This window comes from Ixodes scapularis, unplaced genomic scaffold (assembly GCF_016920785.2).
Source record: "Ixodes scapularis isolate PalLabHiFi unplaced genomic scaffold, ASM1692078v2 PGA_scaffold4__175_contigs__length_147842914, whole genome shotgun sequence".
NCBI classification, from domain to species: domain Eukaryota; kingdom Metazoa; phylum Arthropoda; class Arachnida; order Ixodida; family Ixodidae; genus Ixodes; species Ixodes scapularis.
The window spans coordinates 69,916,050-69,939,038 of record NW_024609879.1 but is presented as its reverse complement, the minus strand read 5'-3'; positions in this window follow the sequence as shown (position 1 = coordinate 69,939,038).

Here is a 22,989-nt window from a genome sequence, read left to right as displayed (position 1 = left end):
CAATTTTTTTTTAAATTTTGTTTCAAAATTATTGCTTCCTTCTTTTTCTTTCTTTCTTATTTCTTACGGTTTTTTTCACTCACAGATATAATCAGCAACTCACCCTTTTCATACATTTTATTTTAAATTTCTACGCATAACAACTGTGAGGGTGTACGTTTCTTTCGTTTAAGCAACAACATCAGTAACTTCTTTGTTCTTTCTTCCCCTCCTTTATAGACTGTATTAAATAGCGCCCTTCCTGCCTACCTCGCCCTTCCTTCCTTGTTGTTTTGCGCTATTTTATTAATGATCATCAGGAAAGTCCCTTTTGAAATACGTCCTGCTGTTTAAAGAAAAAGGAATTACTTGCGAGGTGAGTCATGATGTGGGAGAAAAGTATATTCTCTAGTAGTTTGCAAGAGATAAAGGTTAAACATATTGGGGAATAATAGGAAATTTTAGTATACCATGTTTCCTACTCCGCTAAGCCCCTCCGCTACCCGGAACTCTACAGCCAAGACAATCGGAACGCAGGCGCAGTGGTGGTTTCTTCCAGTCGGAAAGAAGGCAGCATTCTGAGAGTGATTGGGTAAAGAGCAGCTTTAAAAACTCGGGAGAAATTATACTAGTATTCCTTTAAAATTTTAGAAAATATGTTTTCTGGACCAGCAGATGATATATCTTTTAGTTTATGATTGAGATTTTTTTTATCCCGGCAGAGCTTATAGTGATATGAAGCATGGACTCATAGGGTTTATCGGGAAAAATTGGAAGACTATCCAAACAATCGGTTGTAAAATCTGAAGGAAAGTAACCATTAAGAACCCTAGGGTAGTCGCTCTCCAGAAGTGGGCCACCACTTGCGTCTGTAAGATGGATAATAGGTCTTTAACAAAACTTTGAAGGACAATTCGGCGGCTATTTATTGTTTATGATCGCGGTGCTGGTGAGGTAGGCTCTTATCCAAAAGGCGACGTGGATTTTTCTGACGTGCATTGGTACCGCGGATGCATCGCAGTGAAAAGGCGTGGAGCTTTCGAAAGAAAGAAGATATGCAAGAGTTCGCCTTTGTCTAAAAGTTTTAGAGCGAAAAAGATTGGAGCTCTATTTTGGTGTTTTAGTTTTATTTGCACACTCTTTACGACATGCGGTTTATGAAATTCGATTTCAAAATCGTTTGATGGTTTCCTTAATAGGAAGTTTTTGCGCTTTCGCCGTCCCACAATGCTCTCCGCAATCCGCTACGATACGCGAAACTCTACAGTCAAGGCCTTCGGAGCCTTTAGGCGTGGTAGCGGCATCTTCGTTACGGAGGGCTTAGCGGAGGGGAAACACAGTCCAAGAAAACAGTCTATCGAGAACAATCTCAATGTTACTCGCTGTCAGTCCGATCTTTTGAAGTCCCCGCGTAGGAAGAGATAATTTTTTTTTTTTGTGCTTAAACAAGGTGGCTAAGTTTACACCCTACGTCAACACTGAATGGGAACGAGCAATTAAATTTGATTCACTAGATTCGTTTCAGTGTGGTGTCTGAGCCGACCATGTCTTGCTTGCCCATTTGGACATTATCGGATACATCACATAGAGCGCAGCGAAAATGTTAAACCTTTTTATATTTCCCTTAACGTATTCAGTGCCGGTTTTTCTGCTCATACAGTTTTTTAATGCTTTACAGACTTGCTAAAATGGGCGTGGAAGCTACACTTATGCGGTTGGTGCAGATGAGTTCTACGGCCAGGGGGCATAGTATAGGGCAGCCAATCGCAACGATCAGTCGGCCAATTAAGCTTAAATTGTTAATTAGCTTTTTAATAAGCGCAAATAAATTGATTGTTCCAATTAGAAACTTGCTGAGCCTCATCGAAAACCTTTAAATCAACCCATTTTAGAAAGATATAACGTAGGGGCAGCATTTTACGGCGTTCCCAAAAAACGCTTCATGTGGACCGGTTTCTAGGTTTCGGTTTCTTATCGGATCGCATCTTTGCGCACATTGTCCTGCTCCCCTGTGGTCGTGGAGCGAAGCCAGCCACTGCCTGCCCGGAAAGATGGAGGGGAGTAGGGCGCACGCGTGTTGCGCGTTTCAGCCACTGGGAGCAGGACCGCGGGCGCGTAGATGCGCTCCGATAAGAAAGCGAAACCTAGGAACCCGTTCACATGAAGCGTTTTTTCGGAACGCCGTAAAATACTGCGCCTGCGTTATATCTTTCTAAAAAAGGTTGATTTAAAGGTTTTCGATGAGGCTCGGGAAGTTTCTAATTAGAACCATATGCTTATTTTCAGTAATTATAAAGGTAATTAACGAATTTTACTTAATTAGATGACTGATCGATACGATTAGCCCCCTATGCCGATGGCTTCACGCTCATTCAACAGAAAAAAAGAGTCAAGCAATCCTCAGTTTCCTACGCAAGCAGTTAGCTATTGTCAGCCCCTAGAGCACTAAAGCTCAAGGCACTTTTTATTTCGCGTCTCAATCCTGACACTACGTGTAGTGATGTTGGGGAGGTGATAACTGCAGTTTTCGACGGAAAATCGTTTACATGCACCAAGTTAAAAACTAGGCACGAAAGCTACTCGTCATTTCGCATTGCTGTGAACGAGGATGACTTCGATAAAGTGCAGATGCAGACGCTTGGCCAATGGGCTTCCTTTTCAGGCCATTTTTCGATGTTGCAGGGCGCAATGATGTTCGTGACACAGCTACGCCAACTAGCTTGTCAAATGAATTGTTCAGTGTTTTATCAAAACATCCGTGGCCTGCGTAGGAAGGCTCCTATTTTTTTCAATAACGTTGTTCTAGGTGATTACGATATCATTTCTTTAAGTGGAACTTGGTTAAATAGCTCATTGGCATCCCTGGACTATTTCCCTCCCGAATATACACTGCTTCGTCGGGATCGAGATTATGAAAAACTTTCCGTTAAATTCGGTGGTGGTGTACTAATTCCAGTTAAGAAATATTTCGCCGGTTTGATCTCGGATTCGAGTGCGAGTCCGTTTGAAATGAAATACCTCTACGGTGATAACAATAGCTTACTTATAGACACTTTTTATTTTCCTTCTAATGTCGACGGATATAAGTTTTCTGAAGAATTAGAGATGTTAGGGGATAAATTGGATGTGGCTCAACATCGAGTACTCATGCTTGGTGATTTATTTATTCCTGCAATAAGCTGGAATTTGGTACATCTTGCAGTGTCTGCTCATAATGCATCATTTAAAGCGAATTCCCTTCTTTCATTTGTTAACCTTTTCGGATTTACCCAAATGAACGGTCTTCATAACTCAGCAGGACATGTGCTGTATTTGGCCTTGGCCAACTTTCCTATCGACAGCCTGATGCCTGTTTCGAATCCACTTGTTTTACCGGATGTATGGCACGTTCCTTTTCCTCTTTCCTTTGTGATTTCTGTGGGGAAAGTAAAGCACGAAAACCGTGAGTGGCTTGCTTTCTCAAGAGGCGATTACTTTGGCCTTTATCAACATTTAGATAATATAGATTGGGCTTCCATATTATATAGTATGACCGATGTAAATCGTGCCGTTGAAGTGTTTACAACCTTATCGTATATGTACTTGAAAGGTTCGTGTCCAAAAGGCGTTCTTACACAAGTCGTTATCCGCACTGGTACTCCAAGGAGTTTAGATCAGTTCTAAGAAAAGAATTACATTGTCATAGGAATTATAAGTATGACCGATGTAAATCGTGCCGATGAAGTGTTTACAACCTATATCGTATATGCACTTGAAAGGTTGCTGCCCAAAAGGCGTTCTTACACAAGTTGTTTTCCGCACTGGTACTCCAAGGAGCTTAGAAAAAGATAAAATTGCATTGTCATAGGAAATATAAGGTCATAGAAAAAAATTGCATTGTCATAGGAAATATAAGGTCGCCCATTCCACTTTTGGTACTAAAAGTTTCTGATTCGCGTGCGCTAGCTACGACACTGTTGAAGCGCGATAAAATATTACACCGTGGTCAGTAGAGCGTAGCTTAAATCGTGACCCAATGCTTTTCTGCAATATGTAAAAGATCGCACAACTACAACTTCGTCATCAATAAACATAGCTGACTTGTTTGGTAATATGCTGTCCGAGCCCGAAGATGCATCAAGTGCTTTCGCGAGTTATTGTTCTTCGGTTTATTATTGGGGCCAAACTGGACTGCCTGTGCATGGCGTCAGTGATAATGCCAGTGATCACCTGTCAATTTTATCTTTTAACATCACTGATATTGAACTTGCTATGAGGAAACTGAAGCCTGAGTTATCTGCTGCGTTTGACGGCATTCCAAGCTTCATTGTTAAAGGATACTCCTCTTTTTTTGCGCCCGTCTTAACGCATATTTTAAACTTATCGTTGCAAAACCTTTACATTTCCTTCCCTTTGGAAGAACTTCATTACTGTGCCAGTACATAAGAGTGGCAGAACGGATTATGTGAAAATCATAGATCTCCCTTTGCTAATATCTATGAAATTTTTTTATTTGAGCGGATTTCCTACTTCTTTAAGCATAAGATAAGCCCTTCACAACACAGTTTTATGCGTGGAAGGTCTGTTGAGACAAATCTGGTGTCTTTTTTTGAATTTTGTTTCGCCTACACTGTGTCAACGTGGACAGGTGGACGTTGTGTATTTTGACCTTTCTAAGGCTTTTGATCTGGTAGACCATTCGCTCCTTGTACACAAACATTTGTACACAAACTAGAATCCTACGGCGTGAGTACCTCCCTTTGTTCCCTGTTTCTAGATTATTTGTCTAATAGGCACAATTTTGTTCCTGTTCTTGGACATCACTCCCGGCCTTATGTTTTTTCTTCGGGTGTGCCGCAAGGCTCCATCCTTGGGCCAATCTTTTTCATTGTTTTTATTAATCATTTGAGCTCAATTGTTCGCAATTCGGTCATCTTGCAATATGCAGATGATGTCAAGTTGTTTCGGCAGATCATATCTTTGGACGACTGAAAAACTTATGGAAGGATCTCAGGCGTGTGTGCAATTGGCGTCGTCAGAACATGCTAACGCTCAATCCTTCTAAAACGGTTATTATGTATTTTTGTAGAAAGGTAGAAAAATAAACTTTTGTTACCAGATTGGCAATGATCCCCTGCGAAGACTCCAGTGCACGCGTGATCTTGGTGTATACATAGATTCTTCGTTATATTTTGCTGTACATGTTAACAACCTTATTAATGTCTCTATGCGTAAGCTGGGAGTAATTTCTAGAATCACGCGTGAGTTTCCCACATCTACCTGCGTTCTACGGTTATATTTCTCGTTAATCGGGATCTAGTAGGAGTTTTCCTCTGTAGTCTGGAATTTTATTAGTTCTACGCGCCAAGAGATGATTGAAAATGTTCAAAAGCGTTTTTTTAATTGTTTACGATCGTTACATTGTTCGTACTGTTTATTATTATTATGCGAGACTGTTGAAAAAATGCAAATGCCCTACTTTGGATTCCAGACGGCGTGAGCGCGATCTTGTTTTCCTGTACAAATGTATTCATGGATTAATTGATTGTCCCCCCGGCCGTATAACTCACCTGCACAAACCGCTTAAGTGTAGCCTTCACGCCTTTTTTTTAAGACGAATATGTAAAGCTTAAAAAAAAACACCCTGCATGTTAAAACAACCAAGTTAGGCTAAGAGCTTACTCGGGATATAATTTTGTAAAATGTTCGAACTTTTTTCGGAGGCCTTATTGTTCCACGCATTCTGGTGTAGAGCTTCTTGGTAAATGTTTCGTCACATAACAGCCGACGCACAAATTCCCTGTGGCGATTTAAAAATCTGAAATATATTATGAGGATCCTTAAAAGATATCTGATTGAACTCGACGCCATTGACCAGAGTTTCTGTCGCAGATGAGTAGGCTTCCGTCCTTTTGGTAAATACTGAAAAAAATCTAAAATTATCTTCAAACTGGTTCAATCAAAATCAAAGAAAACGGAGAAAACCCGAATTGGAGCTGCCCTTAAACATTTGAAAACCAAGATTCACGGAAGGAAACCTGTACTGCAGCTTTATTTTGTTTTGAACGGGAACATTATTCAGTGAAAAAATTGTAAGGGTGCAGGCGAGCTGGTGGAAGTTAACCATAGTTTTGTTTAACCCGAGACTGGGATATTTCGGAAAAGGGACGAGAAGAAAAGAGGTCGCCTCCTTGTGGCCTCTTTTCTTCTCGTTCCTTTTCCGAAATACCGCAGTCTCGGGTTAAACAAAACTATGGTTAACATTATTCACACTGAACTGTCCGCGAGGCTGCTTCTTCCTTTAGACTCCTTATCGCCTTTCTTTCTTTTATAGGTACGGGGTTGATGCGCATGCTTCATTGGAGGTAAGCAAATCCTATGACCTTTCTTCTTCAAAAGATGTCCTGGTAAACTCCGATTTTTTCGCGAGTCAGCCTCGTCAACCTCCAGAGCGCCGTCTCGCTAGCTAGAGCTCTCATTGCTTCGAGCGCGTCTCCACGGGTTGGTGCTGCCTAGCTCATAGGTTTGGCAGAATTTCATGTTTTCAAGGTTTATTTTTCTTAAAATTCGAAGACGCTTTTTTGGGGATTTACTTCTGCGCGCAGATTCGGTGTTCTTCGGTGACAAATTTCGGTGACCCGAATACTCCAAAGACATTCCCGTAACAACGAGGAAAATAAACGAGATGTGGGGGTCCAGAGCAAAAACCAGCCTCATGGACCGTTCATTGCAGGGAGTGTGTGTGCTAAAATAAAACTGTAGATGATGATTTTCCTCCCTCAAAGGTTGGGTTTTTCTTATTCAAGGAACGATTTCGATAAAACCGGTTGGGGGAAGGGCTGGGCCGAAATACTCCAAAAAGTATTCGGGAATACAAATACAGAAATACGTATATCTTAAAGCCAAAGTACGGATACTGAGATACATTTGTTTTGTATGCAATGGGATATCCTTGAGATACTTCTGCAAAACGGCGAAAAAGTATTCCGGAATACAAATACAGATACCTAAAGAAATACATTTGTTGCCGAACACTGCTACGTAGGGAGGGTGTAGTTCGTGGCGAATGAAAATGATATTTTCTATTTGTACTGTCTTTTTCGTGTCTATGTATGCACTTCCGCTTTCCTTAAACTCTTTATTTGTATTAAAGGGACACTGAAGTCGATTTTGAGATCATCCTTTTGTGGTGACATCTCAATCTGGACGCTCTAAGCATCCCAAAATACCCCAAATCACAATCGTGCGTAGTCAATTTGCTCCTTAAAGGCGTGTTCAAATATCGTGACCCACCCTTTTTGGGAAGAATTTTCTTCCGAGTGAAGTAGTCGATGAAGGGCGCTTGTCGGTGAGTTGCAAGTCATGGCTTCGCCCACGGTGAAAAGGAGGAGTCTTATACGAATGTGTACCTAGCAGACACTCTTCGAAAGGAGTTATAATAAAATCATTCGGAATCTGCACGTATTGTAAGAATTTCATTGGTCCACGCTATGTAGTCCGAGGGGAAAAGAAGTCCACATGTTTTTTTTTCTCTTGCCCTGAGATGAATGGGTGGTTTTGGTAATATAGGACATGGCATATGCGGGACCTAACACATTTTAAACAATATAAGATCAGCAACGACATTTTTAAAAAATTACTTCATCGCCCTTTAATGCCGGTAAAAAGCATATCACCCCCGGTGAACCACATAGTTAGTAGTTACTGAACAGTAAAAACTGCGTGACATGCTTGAAAAAAGGCGTCTGCACGAAATGAACCCTGCTCTGCAGTGAGGGTTATCTCAAACTGTGGTCTTATAAGGTTTTGAGTCACCCATAGTGCGGGAAGGTTGGACAAAAGAGCCGTGCCTTTTCTTTACACAACTACCTTAGAGCGTTCGCTCTGCTAAATTGGAAAGAGTGGAGGGCTTTGTGAGCGGAGCTGGTTTTGTTATTCTTGCAAATAACCTTCTTTAAACCACTTTTTTAAATGTTGATTGCTGCGATGGATCATGTTGTGACCGAATTGATTTTGTAAGTTCTGAAACACTTTGCACCATACAGACGCTTTAGATTTGAAATTTATTGTAAAAACTACAACGAATGTAACGAGATACCCGAGTCTATTAAAGTATCGCGATAGTAGCGATACATAGTAAACGCATTTGAGCATTGAGAAACTAATACATTTTTCAAATGTATCTCGATACAGAAATACTGTTACTCGAAATTATCTCTAATAAACTATCGCTATATATTTGTATTGCGATACTGCCTAGACCTTTTTAGGGGTTAATTTTTGTGGTTTATCAGGATTTATCGAAACACTGAACCATAGTCTTAGGTCGTGCGAAGTAGGTACAGAGGTAAATCACAATTCCGTTATTCCTGGCTCCGAAGCGGGAGATACCTCAATTATGACTTGAATTCCGAGACTTCGTGTCGCTGAGGAGGAAATACCTCTTTGTACTATTTATACGTCAGTTTAAACAAAGATCCAACACGCGATGACGTGTACATCGAGTGTTCACACTCTGCCCCCCCCCCCCCCCCCACACACACTCCCCCGCCTCTTCCCCTTTTTCTTTATTCCTTGGCTACTCTGCATTCACCCTGCCCCTTGACGTGAGTTCCGGCCAGCTCCAGAAGACTTGACGCCTTTCGTCGCCATGACTGTTTAAGATAGTCATGACGGTATCATAACATACCAACTGAGGCTCAAACGGGAGAATTTAAGTATTTAACCAGGAAGCATGCTTGAAATTTTAAACCTCACACACAAGGCGACACAGCTTTAGTGTGCCAAAGAGCTAACACTACTCCTCCCATCTGTCGAACTCAGTTTACGCGGCACTGCCTAAGCAACCGGTACATAGTTTTGGTCAATATGCAGGCTTTGCGATGGCTTAGTTTCTTTTATTTTTCTCTTTTCTTTTTCGGGGAAAGATGGGGATCAGATGCGCTCTTTCTACTTACCCGCTTTCGGGCGTCCTGGGTCCATCCCTTTCTTCTCTGCCCCCACAATGCCATTGTGTGGGAGATCTTGCAAGGTTCTGCCAAATCACATTAATTGAAACCGTGATCTTTTGGAATTTGATATTTTCTTGAATATATACTCTTCAGGCACTGCACACCCTAAAAGAAGCCTGTGCGTCTACTTTTGCCGCACAACACTCGGAGAGCCGGTCACTGCAACTTACGGAGACAACTCAGCGAATGATGATGACGAAACATATAGTATGTTTAGACCAAAGAACGCAACCTGAGCTGTGAAATTAAGCAATGCAAGCGTTTCAACTCAGACGGCGTTTTTTATCCTTAAAGATATGTTTCGGCATCGTCATTCGCTGAGCTGTCTCCTAAGTTGCGCTGATTGGCTGCCCGAGTGTCGTGCGGGAAAGTAGAGGCACGGGCTTTTTTTTTTTAGAGTGTGGATCGCTCTGCTTCTATGGCGGTTGAATAAAACTGTTGTTTCTGAACATAAAACTAGCTTTGCTTGGATCTTTGTGTTCGTAATTTTGTGCTGTTCGCCCCAACGCTCCAGTGTTAACATGTCTGTTCTTAAGCAGCTCTCTTGCCTAAGCATTTGCTTCGTCTTCATTTATCCGTGTGTTGTATATTTTTGGCGAATTATTCCAGCACATCGACGCGTGAGCAGCAAATTAACATAAAAAACAAGCGCTATAAATTATATAACGCTACGTGTCTCACACTTCAAAATTGAACCATATTTTTGTTTCCTAGCAAGCGTCACCAGCTAATTACTACTCGGGATGACATATAGTCAATAAGATATTGATCCAGCTGCTACGCATTTACTTTGTTCATGATCAATGCTGCGCTCGTCTTACGTTTCTGCCTTAGCAAGACATAAAGGTCAGCACACAAAACATACGGCAATCCCGGTGCGAGCAGACGCGATTTTGTTTTGACTTTTTTTTAAGGGCAAACATTCGTTTGCGGGTCGGGATCGGCATAGAACTTCTACTGTATAAAGATGCCGTATGCATCCATATTTATCTTGTCTGACAACCTCGGTCGCGCATAAGGTTTCTGTGTTTCATTTGCGCCTTCTTTTGTGTGTTTTTTCGTTAATGAATTACAACGCAATGCTGTCAGGTCAATTCCGTTCTGAAATATGAGAAAAAAAGTACACGAGACAAGCAATTAAATAGGTAGAGCGGCGCTCAATATAGCCGAAGAGGCATCTATTTCTACGCTGCGCGCGTGGTAACCAATTCGTACTGGTTAGCACACATACACTTAAGACGTAACAGTCCCTTCGAAGGAGCAGGCGACCTTTCGAGGAAAAGGGTAGGCGTTGCGCTCTGGTTTGAGGGGAGTCTCGCTTTCTTTATCTCTCTCTTTATCTCTTGCTCTCTCTCATTATCTCTTTCATTATTTCTCTCTGTCTCTCTCTAATGAGTTGAAACGTTGTTGACGTTTGAGGTGGCTTGCTCGTTTCCATGACGCCGCATGCACTTCGGATCCCCTAGCCCGAGGAGTCTCTGCCGAGCACGCACTGGGGATACCCGAGACCATCCGAGAGCCCCGGCTGCGCGCCGGACAACGGTGAGAAACTGAGAGAGGGGAGGAGACGAGAGCGAGCGGGAAGGTCAGAACGCCAACCTCTGGTTGTATGGATTGGTGGGTAGGCTTAAAGCTTGCAGACTTCGACTCCACTGCACTCGTTGACCGCGTTCGATTTCGAAAGTCAAACACCATACGCCGACGTTCCGTGTTCTAACGCGTTCTACGAGTGCAGTGGAGACTTGCGTCTACCCCCTAATTATTCCAATCAGAGATTGGCGTTCTGACGTTCCCGCGCGATTCTCCTCATTCTTAGCTTCTGGGCGAATAAAGATCGCAGCTCCCTCCTACAGAGCACCACGAAAGAGCGAGCGAGAAGAGACGACTTGAGACTAGCGGCCGGAGCGGAAGCAAATCTCGTTCACTGCCGAATCGGCTATGTAATTAATGACATTAAAGAAGTCGTGAAACGTTTTTATTTCTCGACATTTACAGTTATATCTCTATTGGCGATTCATGTCCTCTCAGTCCGTAACCCACGCTCATTCCATCAAACGTCCGGATTCATTTACTGCACAGTTAAAATTTTAACGCCCTAACCGCGTAAATGGCACGTCCTCTGGATAACACCTTTATTCGTGTAACGCCTAAATTCGTGTAAAAATAATAGTTTTTAACTGCTTACACCCTAAAAACAATATGGAGGTCAGCATGCGACAAGCGAGCCTTATGAGAAAAACGCTTAGCGTACAGGGCTTCTCGCCGGAGCGAGAGCATATGGCTCGTACGCTCGTTTGGTGTCATCTGTGGGCGCCGTAATCATTCCAAACATCTGCCTCAAAGCGCCAACCTCGCGCGTAATACAAGTAAGGCCGAAAGCGCTGAAGGCTGAACAGCCGAGATTGTCGCCAAAGTTTCGCCCGGCCAGCCCAATGCCGGTCGCATTTTCATCGCATCAGAAGCGTTTCTAAAGAAGCGATCGTTTTACAAACACTGCTATGCTGGCTTAATAGACCGATCTCACAGCTAGTTTGAGTACGCCACCGCTGCCGACATGCATCGTGGAAGCTGTAGTCTTTCTGCACGCGCGACAACCCTGCTGGAGGTCTGCGCGAGCAGAGCACGAGGCGGCATGAGCTATCTCGTAAACTGGCGTCTGCCTCCAACGAACTACAGTTATGGCGGCGTCACGCATGCGTGGAACGCTTGGTGAGATCGGTCTATTGAACACAACACCCACTTGCCGTGAGCGACAACGCATTGCTTCAACACCCTCTGTCGACAGCGGCTAAGAGGTATCGCACTGCCGCTGTCCTGCCTCATTCACACTGGCGGTTGAACCGCGTTCGCGAAGCGGTTGCGAACACGGTTGCTGAATGATTCAGTGCATTTTTACGCGCTTTTTATGATGAAAACGAGCGGATCCGCTTAGCGGTTGCGATTCTAACGCCATTGTGAATGCAGCATCTGTGTGGCTCTCGATCAACTGATGCGCGTGCTCACTTCTGTTACGCATGTTATCCACTTATGGACGTTTGTGCGTTGTATCAGAGCAAGAAGAAGGTTCGCACAGCGGGAGGTCAACTACGGCTAGCCTTTTATTATGGCGTCTCTCCGATGTGCCCGAGCACAAGCTTGCCAGACACGAGCTTGGTTCACTGGTGGAGCAAGCTCCCGTTACACCTTCTTTTTTTTAGCACACACGAGCGAGGTCGAAGTATCAAACGCCATGTATTAACGTATAGGAAGGAGCAAGCTCCCGTTACACCTTCCTTTTTTAACACACACGAGCGTGGTCGAAGTTCCAAACGCCACGTATTAACATATAGGAAGGAGCAAGCTCCCAATACACCTTCCTTTTTTAACACATACGAGCGAGGTCGAAGTATCAAACGCCATGTATTAACATAGAGGAAGTTTGAAAAAATTAATAAACCGCACATATTAGGAGAGTTGATTGAAATTGGCATCGTAGCGAAGCTGCTGCGGAAGACGTCACATACGTGTCGAGGCTCGCGTTGGTGCCGGGACGCCAATGCCCTGTCGAGCGACTGGGGCTCCACTAGTTCCTGTGGGTGGGCTCTGTGAGCGAGATGTGCCGGGAAGGTTCCTAGATGACTGAGGCCAGGTCACCATTGGTGCGTTTTTGCTGTCGGGCTCAGGGCCAGGGACGAAGACTTCGGGCGTTGCGATGAGGTGTTGCCGATTGCGACGCAGCTCTCTCCCGTCCTCTATTACGGCCCTGTAGGACCTTGGTGCTACCTTCTTTTGAACTTTGGCCTTGGTTGGCCACCGCTTTCTGTCCCTTATGCAGACGACGTTCCGTGACTGGAGTGGCGATATGTGCCTCGTTGGTCGGAGCTGCTGACTCTTCTTCACGTGGTCTGCGGGCTCCACTGGGAAGTCAGGGACCAGCGATCTGATGCGTCGTCACATTAGTAGCTCGCTTGGCCATATTTCATCCTCCAAGGGCGATGATTTATAGTTGAGGAGACCTAGGTAGAAATCTTCGTTTGGGTGACACGATTTTCTTATAATTCTCTGCATTATCTGAAGGCCCTTCCCAGCGAGACCATTTGATTGCGGAAAATACGGACTGGATGTGACATGCCGAAAATCGTACCGCCTAGCAAAATCCCGCAACTGTTTTGAGGAGAACTGGGAGCCATTGTCACTGCATAACTCTAGAGGAATCTCATGTCTCAAGAAAATTCCCGTGAGCTACCGCAGCTGTGGAGGTGTCGTCTCGAGGCTCCACTTCAGGATAATTGGAGTATGCATCAAGCGCAATGATATACGTTTCTCCAGCATACGCGCACAAATCGGCACCAACTGAAGACCATGGCTAAGACGGTGTCTGCCTCATTTGTAGGGGCTCTGCTGGCTGCTGATACGCGAACTGCTTGTATGTGGCAGTTTCTAGTCATGGCCTGAATCTCGGATGTCATGCCCGGCCAAAATATCAAAAGCCGCGCTTAGGCTTTACACTTGTTGCTGCACAAGTGACCTTCATGAAGCCTCTTTGGCATCTCTAGGCGGAGACTCTTTTGTATCACTTCCTTAGCACATTTGAAGTGAATGCCGTCAATCACCAACAACTCAGAAGAACATGCCTTAAAATCTCCTTCCACGGGCCAATTGTTTTGAACAGACCTGACCACAGTCCCCAACGCGGCATCGTTCGCGAATTCGTGTCAGAGGCTCGTGGACGTTGCCTCACTCACCAAGCCGGAGAGGACGGAGATTGTGTGAACTTCCACGTCATTGTGCGGTGTCCCCTATGGGCTGCCTGATAGCGGTGCCCGTGAGAGCGCATCCGCCAGCACGAGCTGTTGGCCAGGGACGAACTGGAAGTGTTATTCATACTTCATTGGTGGCGATTAGTGGCTGATGGTCTGTTTCTAGAGTTATTGTCCTGCCGTAGATGAAGTCGTGGAACTTTTCACTACCGTAAACAATTCCAAGTGTTTCCTTTTCTATTTGGGAGTAGCTTTTTCACATTCAGTGAGCACTCTAGAGCCGTAAGCTACTGGACGCCAGTTTGCACCATGTTGTTGAAACAGCGCTGCACCGAGGCTCTACTTTGATGCGTCTTTCGACACCTTGGTATACCATGTGGGGTCGTAGATCGTCAGCAGTGGCGCCTTTGGTAGCACCACCTTGAGGTCGTGCCATTTTTGTGCGTGGTGTGATTCCCAGACGAACCGCGTGTCGTCCCTCATAAAACCTCGGAGCAGCTTCATCTTCTCCGTGCAGCAAGGAATGTACTTGCTGAAATATTTGACGATTCCGAGGATTCGCTGGACCTCTTTATTAGTTGTTGACGCAGGCATCTGCAGAACACTCTGTACTAAACAGGAATCAGGCCTAATCCCTGTCTTGCTTATTCGATCTCCCAAATAAGTGATTTCGCTTACTCCAAAATGGCACTTCACAGCATTCAGAGTAATGCCACTCTTGCGCTCAGCTTCGAAAGCACTGCGCAGCCGCTCGTCATGTTTCGCTTTGCTGGTTCCCCAAATTAACCCGTTATCTATGTACACACGTAAGCCTGGACGACCGTCGAATATCTGAGCCATTGTTTTCTAAAAACTTCTGGCGCTGATGCTATGCCTAATGGTAATCGAAAAAAGCGACAGCGACCGAAAGATGTACTGAATGCGCAGATTAGAGATGTTTCGTCTTCCAGCGGTATTCCATTGAAGCCCGTATTGCCATTAAGGCACGAAAATACGCTCGCGTTTGCCAACCCTGCCTCGATATCTTTTCTTTTAGGAATTTGTAAATGTTACATTTTGGGTCTCTCAATGACGTTCCTAGGTTTCATGCACAATCGCAATTTCCCATCTTTTCTGCGTACAATAAATAGAGGGATTACCCAGTGTGATGGCTCGTCCAACTTCGTGATGATTCCAGCACTCTCCACGCGCTCGAGCTCGTTCTTCAGCGGCTCTCTCAGAAGGTGGGGCACCCTGCGTGCTGCTTGAATGACTGGCTTGGATCCGGGCTTGAGTGCCATATTGTACTTTTTGTTAATAAACCCAGTCTGTGGAAGAGTTCTGGGAAGGTCTCAATTATGTCCTTTGGCACACTGGCCGACATATCGTCAAAGCGGTACACGACTCCGAATATTCACACGCTGGCAGTCCCAGGAGCGGGCGATAGTGGTCTTGGACGACGAAAGACTGCACTCGTGCTTTCTTGCCTCGTAACTTTAGAGTGACGACGGCAGTTTCATAGTGGCTGATCACGCTGCCGTTGTAGCCCCGCAATCCACAGGTCCTTCTGGTCACTGGAACAGCCTCGTCGATTTGGTGCAGCAACTTCCTCGGTAGCAGATTAGCTTTTGCACGCCTATCTACCTTTAGGTCAATAGGCTTCCCAGCCACTTGCGCTTGTACCCACCATTCGAAGTTGTTGTCGCAGTTCTGCACTTCCAAGACCTCGAAGTTATGGTCCTCGGGCACGTCGTACACGATATCTACAGAAACGTTTGTCTTGCAGCGTGTCACGAGGTGATTTGTTCCTTTGCATGTGTAGCACTATTTGCCGTATGCGGGACACTTCTTCGGGTCGTGCCTCGTGTTACACCGCCCACATTTTTATGCTTGGCGATACTGGCGTTGCTTCGACGCGACTTCCACGGTCTGTCCAAGACTGTCCCAAGTTTCCATCTGCTTGGCTGCTATTTCAAACGCCTTATAAAGTTTTAGTGCTTTCTCGAGCGTCAATGGGTCTTCGCGTTGCAGTCTTTCTCTAAGCTTCACGTCAGCTGTCCAGTAAACAATTTGGTCTCGAATCATCAATTCCTCCAAAGTACCAAAGTTGCACGACTGTACTTTAAGCTGTAGGTCTCTGAAGAAACATTATGACGCTTCGTCTTCGTTCTGTTTGCACGAGTGAGATGTATATCTTTCATAATTCTCGTTGCAGCGCGGCGTGCAGTCACTTTTAATTTTTTGTACTAAAGTAGCGTAGCTTGCGCGTTCTTCGGTGGAACATTGGAAAATAATAAAGACTTACATCGCCTCTGGACCTGTGACGTGTAACAGAATTGCGGCCTTCTGCTTCTCGGAGCCCGCATTTATTGGCTCTGTGGCTTCGAGGTACAATTCCGTTCACCGCCGGAAATTTCGCCAATTCTGAGCAAGGTTGCCTATCAGCAAGAGTCAATGCGGAGGTCGAAATCCTTCCATGGCTTTGGTTGAAAAGTCAGCGAAAGATGTGTGGTCGCCGTATCCCACTTCTGGCACCATGTATCAGCGCGAAAAGAAGGTTCACACAGCGGGAGGTCTACTAGGGCTAGACCTTTATCATGGCGCCTCTCCGATCTGCCCGGGTACGAGCTTGCGAGGCACGAGTTTGGTTCACTGATTGAGCGCGCTCCCGTTAGACTGCTGCTGTGCTGAATGCTGAACTGCGGCATTCAGGACCTAGAACGCGCACTAGGAAAGCCGCCTAACCTCCTTTTGTTACATTCAGGCACGCTAACATGGCTACCAGCGGGACCAAATCGGAGCGATCAACGCGACGGATGGACTAATGGAATCTTCAGTGGTCAATTTACAGCCACCTAATAGTGATAGATCACCTGCCAAACTTGAAATTGGGTGGCGACAACCCCCATCTAGCGACAAAAAAAGACAGTGCTAAATAAAAAAAATGAAATCGCAACTTCTTTGACTGCTTGTCGCACGACCGTATTCACTCAGGCCACGTACATACATGCGAATACTAGCATTAAAATACAATAGCGCAACATCAGTACATCCTAACTTATACGACCCAAGCAGGGCCGCGATCATCCCTCTTCGCCCATGGGTTAGCCCAGTGACTTCGCTAGTCTTAATAAAGATATGAAAACAATAGGCCAGTAGTAGAAAACATTTACCAACTCAGCCACCTGTCAATCAAAGCCCCAAGGGGGCGGGGCCAGCCCCGACCAATCACAGAGCCGCAGGGCGGGGCCTCTTCCCTCTCTCCCATCCCAGGGACCAATGACAGGGCATGGGCGTTGGCCAGTGACCAATCGGAGCTCGCCCGGGTCTCGCCCCCCGAGGTACGCGGTACAGGTGTGAAGTCACTTACCTCAGATCGAAACCTCAGACCTCAAACCACAAGCGTGGCGGACCAGGTGTTGACAGCTCTGGTCATCATCTTATAAAATCCACGTGATGTCAGAGGGTCCGAGCTTCGTTCGACAGAGGGCGCTATAGGACTTGAATTACGGCGCTCAGGGCGTCTCTCGTGTGATGTCCCAGGGTTCGCTGCGTCCGACAGAGGGCGCTCCCGTGATGTTGCACAGGGTTTGTGCTGCATCCGAAATGTCACATGATGGTCACGTGACATTATTTGATGTCGCGGTAAATGCACTTTAATCGCTAAAAAAGGCTCCACGGCCGGTTGGGAATCGACCTCTCTACCTTGGGCACAGCAGCTCGACACCTTACCCCATGAGCTACGAGCACATTGCTTCCGAGACCGCTTAACTCGTCTTAGTTGTCTGTGTGTGTGTGTGTGTCCAATTCAGATCACGTGTTTTCCTGCCACTTGGCTTTCGTAATGCGGTTAAAAAACAGGATGCGTCATTGCCGCAGGTCATGTGACGATGGCCCTTTGACGTAATGGATCGCTGGGCGCTAACGTTGCTTGTCTTCCTATCACGTGATTTCGCGCGCGCGTTTCAAGCGGTGTTCGCGGCTTCGTAGCCTCGTGGCGCCCCCATTACTGTCGCATGTTTACGCAATGTCCCATATATATGTGGTATATCGCGACGGCGCACCGTCATTATGGCGGTGACTCTCGCGTCCGTCAAGTCTCATCCCGCATTCATCATGGGCTCCTTTCTAATTGTCTGCGTGATCACCATGGGCGTCAGCATGTCGAACGCGAGCCTGCACGGAAATTGCACGCTCGAGATGAGTTTGAGCAAGGAGATCAAAGTTCATCACTGTCCTGCATCCGTGCTAGCAATACGTGTATGGTCAAAAGAGGGCTATCCGAAAAGAGCCGGTTTAAATTTGGACAGGAATCAGACTGAGGCGCTGAAGCACTGTCTCAATGAGCTGGACGTTCTTGCTCCCCGTAAATATGATCTAGAGTGTGAAGTCATCTGCATCATCAGCGAGTCCATGTGCCTTCGAAGATGTCCTCTGAACATCTATCAAACTCGGCGACTGATCGGAGGACGGAAAGCCTCATTGTACGGAATAAATCTCGATCGTGAAGCTATATTGCTCCTGTCAAAAGTTTTGAGCAAAAAATGTAAAACTCATTACGCGTGTATGTGTGTTTCGCGCGATCTGTGTGCACACAGAGCCCACGATCGCTCGACGCATCGGGTAAAGGGCGCGAACATTTTTTTTTTCTTCATCTCTTTTATTGCTCAAAATCCTTCGCAATAACCCAACTGTTAAGTACAAAACGAGCGTGTTGGTGACGGTAATTAGACATGAGGAAGATACATAGAAAGGGGGGACGGTCAACGTTGTCCGTCCCCCCTTTTTATGTATCTTCCTGATGTCTAATTACCCAACTGTTGTGCGAGGAATCATAGCCCCTCCATTTTACGAGGTATTGCAGATGGGGCGCACGTCGACGTCTCAAAATCTCCTCCACGATCCAGGTCTTGTTTTCGGCCAGGGAAGCGCGCTGCAGTTCTGCCGCGTAAAAAAAGCCGAGAACGGGCACTTTTCTCAAAATATCGACTAGGTGGTAGGGATTGGGCACACCTAATCGAATTCGGTCCACGATAAACACCTCGTCCGTGAACGACTGCTTGTACTTCTTCAAGAGAACGTGACGATCTTTGGAGATGCGCACATGCTCACCTACGCGAAATTTAGGTATTTTCACGCGACCGGGATCGGGCAACAATTGAAAGAAAAATTCTGTCTGGTTCTGTGGGGTAACATCGACCGGCCTAGCGTTCAGTGTCCTGTGGTGGCTAAAATTATAAGATTTGACGATTTCCGGGAGGATTTCAATTAATCGTTTGGTTCGTGCATACTCAAAGTACTTGTAAACTCGAGTCATTATGGTGCGTTGTACGCGTTCCACTATCGCAGCCTTCTGCTTCGAATTCACGAAATACAATTTAATGTCGTTTTTCTCCAGAAACGTGAGGACCAATCTTCCGTAAAATTCACGACCACGATCCGTACATATACGCTTGCTTTTCTACATTTTGCGAAAGACAATTTTCAACGCCCTGACAACTTCCTCGCCGGTCTTTCGAGCTATGGGGACGACGGTGAGAAATCGTGAGAACGAGTCAATCACAAACAAAATATATCGTTTTCCATCGTTGTAATTGGCAATTTTTTTAAATTTCTACTAGGTCCAGCTTGATAGACGTCTCGCGGTCCCAAGGATAGCGTTTTGCGGTAAACGCGAGGGCGCTTGGTTTCCTTGAGCAGCGTATATGTGTCCGATCCTTCTAGAAACTTTTCCGCCGTTCTTCGTCGCGTATATCGTGCAAGCCTGTTGATTCCACCGAAAGGGGCTGGATGACTTGCTTCGTGGTAGACAGCTTTGCTCCTCTTCTTTTGTGACGAAGACATGCTTTATGCGCGCACCGCTTTGTTGGTCGGTAGTGTCGAGCTCGAAACGCTGTCAGGTTCCGGTGACAATTGATGAGAGAGGAAATGGCGCCTCTCATCCAGGGAGGCTGCCTGTTGTACAGCTCGTAGTGCAGAAGCTCTACAATGCTGGATCCCTCGAGCGGCTCTCCGTGAACCACCAGCATTCCCTCGGGGGTGTAGGCAATTACCGTGCAAATCGCGCCGAGGAGCGTCTCGACCTTCGCTCGGTGCCGTGGGTGAAAAGCGGAAAGAATTTCCTCGTCGTTAAAGTAATCCTTGTCTAGAATTTCTTCCATGCTCTCTCGACCAGGCCCTGTGAGGCACGAGGTGCGGCGGTAGAAACGGGATCAGCGGGAGCCGGTTTGGTCGGTGATGGGGTCGGTGACCCAGTCCGCTGCTCCGGGGAAGCGGTACGAAGGCGCTTCGGCGAAGTGACCGAAGAAGAAGACGCACCTCGACGAATGGTCGCCTGCGCTTTGAGGGTCCTTCTTTTAAACCGATCGTGATTCACCATGGTCACTGGCAGGTTCTCTTTGACCAATAACCTCGTGACGCGATCGAAATGAGCCGGAACTGGCAATTTCTTTGAGCGTGAAACTAAATAGGAAACCAGATCCACAATGTTGGATCCCTGTAGAGGTTTTTCGTCGATAGATATTTCCAAGGTTTGCGGGTCCCAGGTGAGCACCTGCCTCAGTAGAGCCAGGAGCGATCTACCCTTTTGCCGGTAGGTATTGCTCAAGTAATTGACAACGGCGGAAGGGTCGTCCCCACGCTGTTCCTCGCTCGGCTGCGTTGTCCGTTCTTCCCTGATGGGTGTCGCTTTAACCTCGTCGATGTGTGCACTACTCTCATTCGACGTGTGCGGACGTAACATTTTGTGTCGCGTTTGAATTATTTTCTTTAGCTTGATGTCGTCCGGTTTGTCGCCTTCTTTCAGAATCTCGGGAATGTTCTCTCTGTAAAGTACGAGATGGTACTTTTTCATGCTTCTCAGACTCCGATAACCTTTGCGATGGCTCTTCCCCCGATCGTTGATATGAGGCCTAGAAGAGCAGGAAGGATCAGGGGTAGGAAACCTCCTTTCAATACCAGCGTCTTTCTTACGTTCTTGTGCGTGTCTTTTCGATTACCCAGTGACCTTATGACGGGTGAAAATCTCTTCACTTTCTTTCTTATAGCTGCGGAGAAAGGGAGGTTTCCGGCGCACAGGTTTAAATACATTTCCCTTACTATTTTCAGATGCTTGTCCTTGGCGTGACGTAGTAGTGATTCCCTTTGCCTACGCGATTTGGCTTCCGACAACAGGTGCAAGAATCTTACGTGCTTGGTGATGCGGTTCAATAGGAGACGGACGTGTTGTACACGACTTCCGGACCCTCGTCCGGCAAGATTTTTGCGCTCAAACGGAAATTATCGGGACAAGTTTGCGATAGGTCGATCAGAATGTAAGTGAACGGCGTTCTACACGCGTCCGAATATATACGCGGTAGAACCTGCCCCCTGCTACACCCAAAGAGCTGTCGGGATAGCACTTGGAGCTGATCGGCTATCCTAACTGAACGGAATATAATTAAGGCGGAAGAATTTAGGCTTATTGTTCTAAAGTACGCGTCTTGGAGGAACATGTTCTGCGTGATGAAAATGACCGAAGCATTATAGTGATGAGAAGCTCCTATAAAATATTCACAAATGTCTTTGAGTTTCGTTCGATTTGCGAGAAAGTCGTCGAATATGATCACCGAATTTCTTTCGGGTCTAAATTTTGCGGGATCTCCTTGGTGAAAATGACCCCGCTCGTCTCCGAAAACCAGCTCTGGGGAAATACAAAAACGTAGTATACGGCGTGAAACGCTTTGTCGAACATTTCTCTTCTAAATCTCAACAATTTGCCAATATATGTGGTTTTGCCCAATTTAGAGGATCCAAACATCGTGATTGACGCCGGCGTTTGGAAACGAAATTTGTCCAGGCCCGAAGACATGTCGGTGACCATGCATGCTACGCTCGTAGACGAGTGAAAAGAAGGCATCCCAGACACGTTTCTAAGTACTCGCGCGAAGCACATTCCAGCGCGGCGGGAGACTCGCGCGGCTTTTACTTCACAATAAATGCTCACACGCGTCGCAACAGTGCAGTTTATAACGACGCCCGAACGTATACCCAAATCACAATGTTTACCCAATGAAAGATAATCGATAAAAAGAAAAAGCGGATGCTCCCCAAGCTCGGAGTTGACCGCGCGGCTGCAGTTTTTGGATCTTGGGTTATATTTCGGTGCGGAGCATACCTGCTGGGCATATGAGCCCCGTTCCAAGAAAGGAATGTTGCCATTGAGCTCGGCGCACTCCAAGTTAGTGAAGAGGGGCATTGCTCCATCTTGCCTAAGGGCCGCGCTAAAGAAATCGTGCCCCCACCGGATGAAAACCAGTTTTCATTCTCAACTCCGCAGGCTTGAAGAGGCAAAGTTCCCCGTCATGTTCTTCGAGATGTTTCAGAGACTTTAGCAAAAAAGATGAAAAAAGGCAACAGCGCAGTGTGCGAAAGAGCTCCCAAAAGGGTAGGTAGGCCTGTTTTCTTGCCTTAGATTGACAAGATGTCCCACAATCTGAAGAAGGTGGCCCATCGCTTTGACATACCAGTCGTTTTTTCAGCACAGAATAAACTATCGCCACTGTGTAAAAGGTTAAGCAGATTAGGAGAGGAATCGGATGTGCCACGAGAGTCGTGCAAAAAACGGCATGTCACTTAGTTCCGCGAGTGCGCCACCAGTGTCACGTACAAAATCCCCTTGTCATGTGGTAAGGTGTACGTTGGCCAGACGTGGAGGTGCATTAATGATAGGGTCAGAGAGCAAGCGTTGGCGATCAGGCAGTCCCCGCCTGGCCACTTAGCGGTTAACTGTGACCGTTGCGATTGCGGGCCCAACTCTGAAAAGTGCAGCCCCATCTTTGTTGACACCCGTGTCATGGGCCATTACAAAACAAAAACGGCAAGAGAAATTCCCGAAGCCTTCCTGATTAGGTCCCACCACGACAATACTTGTATAAGCGCTCCCTCTTTGTCCTTGACTGATAAAGAATTCTACTATCTGTTGACCCAATGACGCTGGCATTTGTGAGGGGGGGGGGTGTTTTAGACCATATCTTTGGTGTTCTGCGAAGTGCGCCCGCCTTTATATTTTATATATTGTTTTTTAAATTCTGTCATCCAAATAAACACTTCAGTTGAAAGTTACGCCGCGTCCTGTCTAGTTCTTCCTTCGTTTTTTGTCTCTGTTGTTTTGGAGTATTACACCATGGCGCGGTACAAGTACGTACCTAACAGGAACAAGACTAGACATGTTTGGACGTGTCTCGAGAGCTCGGAATGTGATTTTTTTATATGAAAATTAAAAACGTTGTGTTGACTATCCGCTCGTTCGCTTTTGTTTTTCA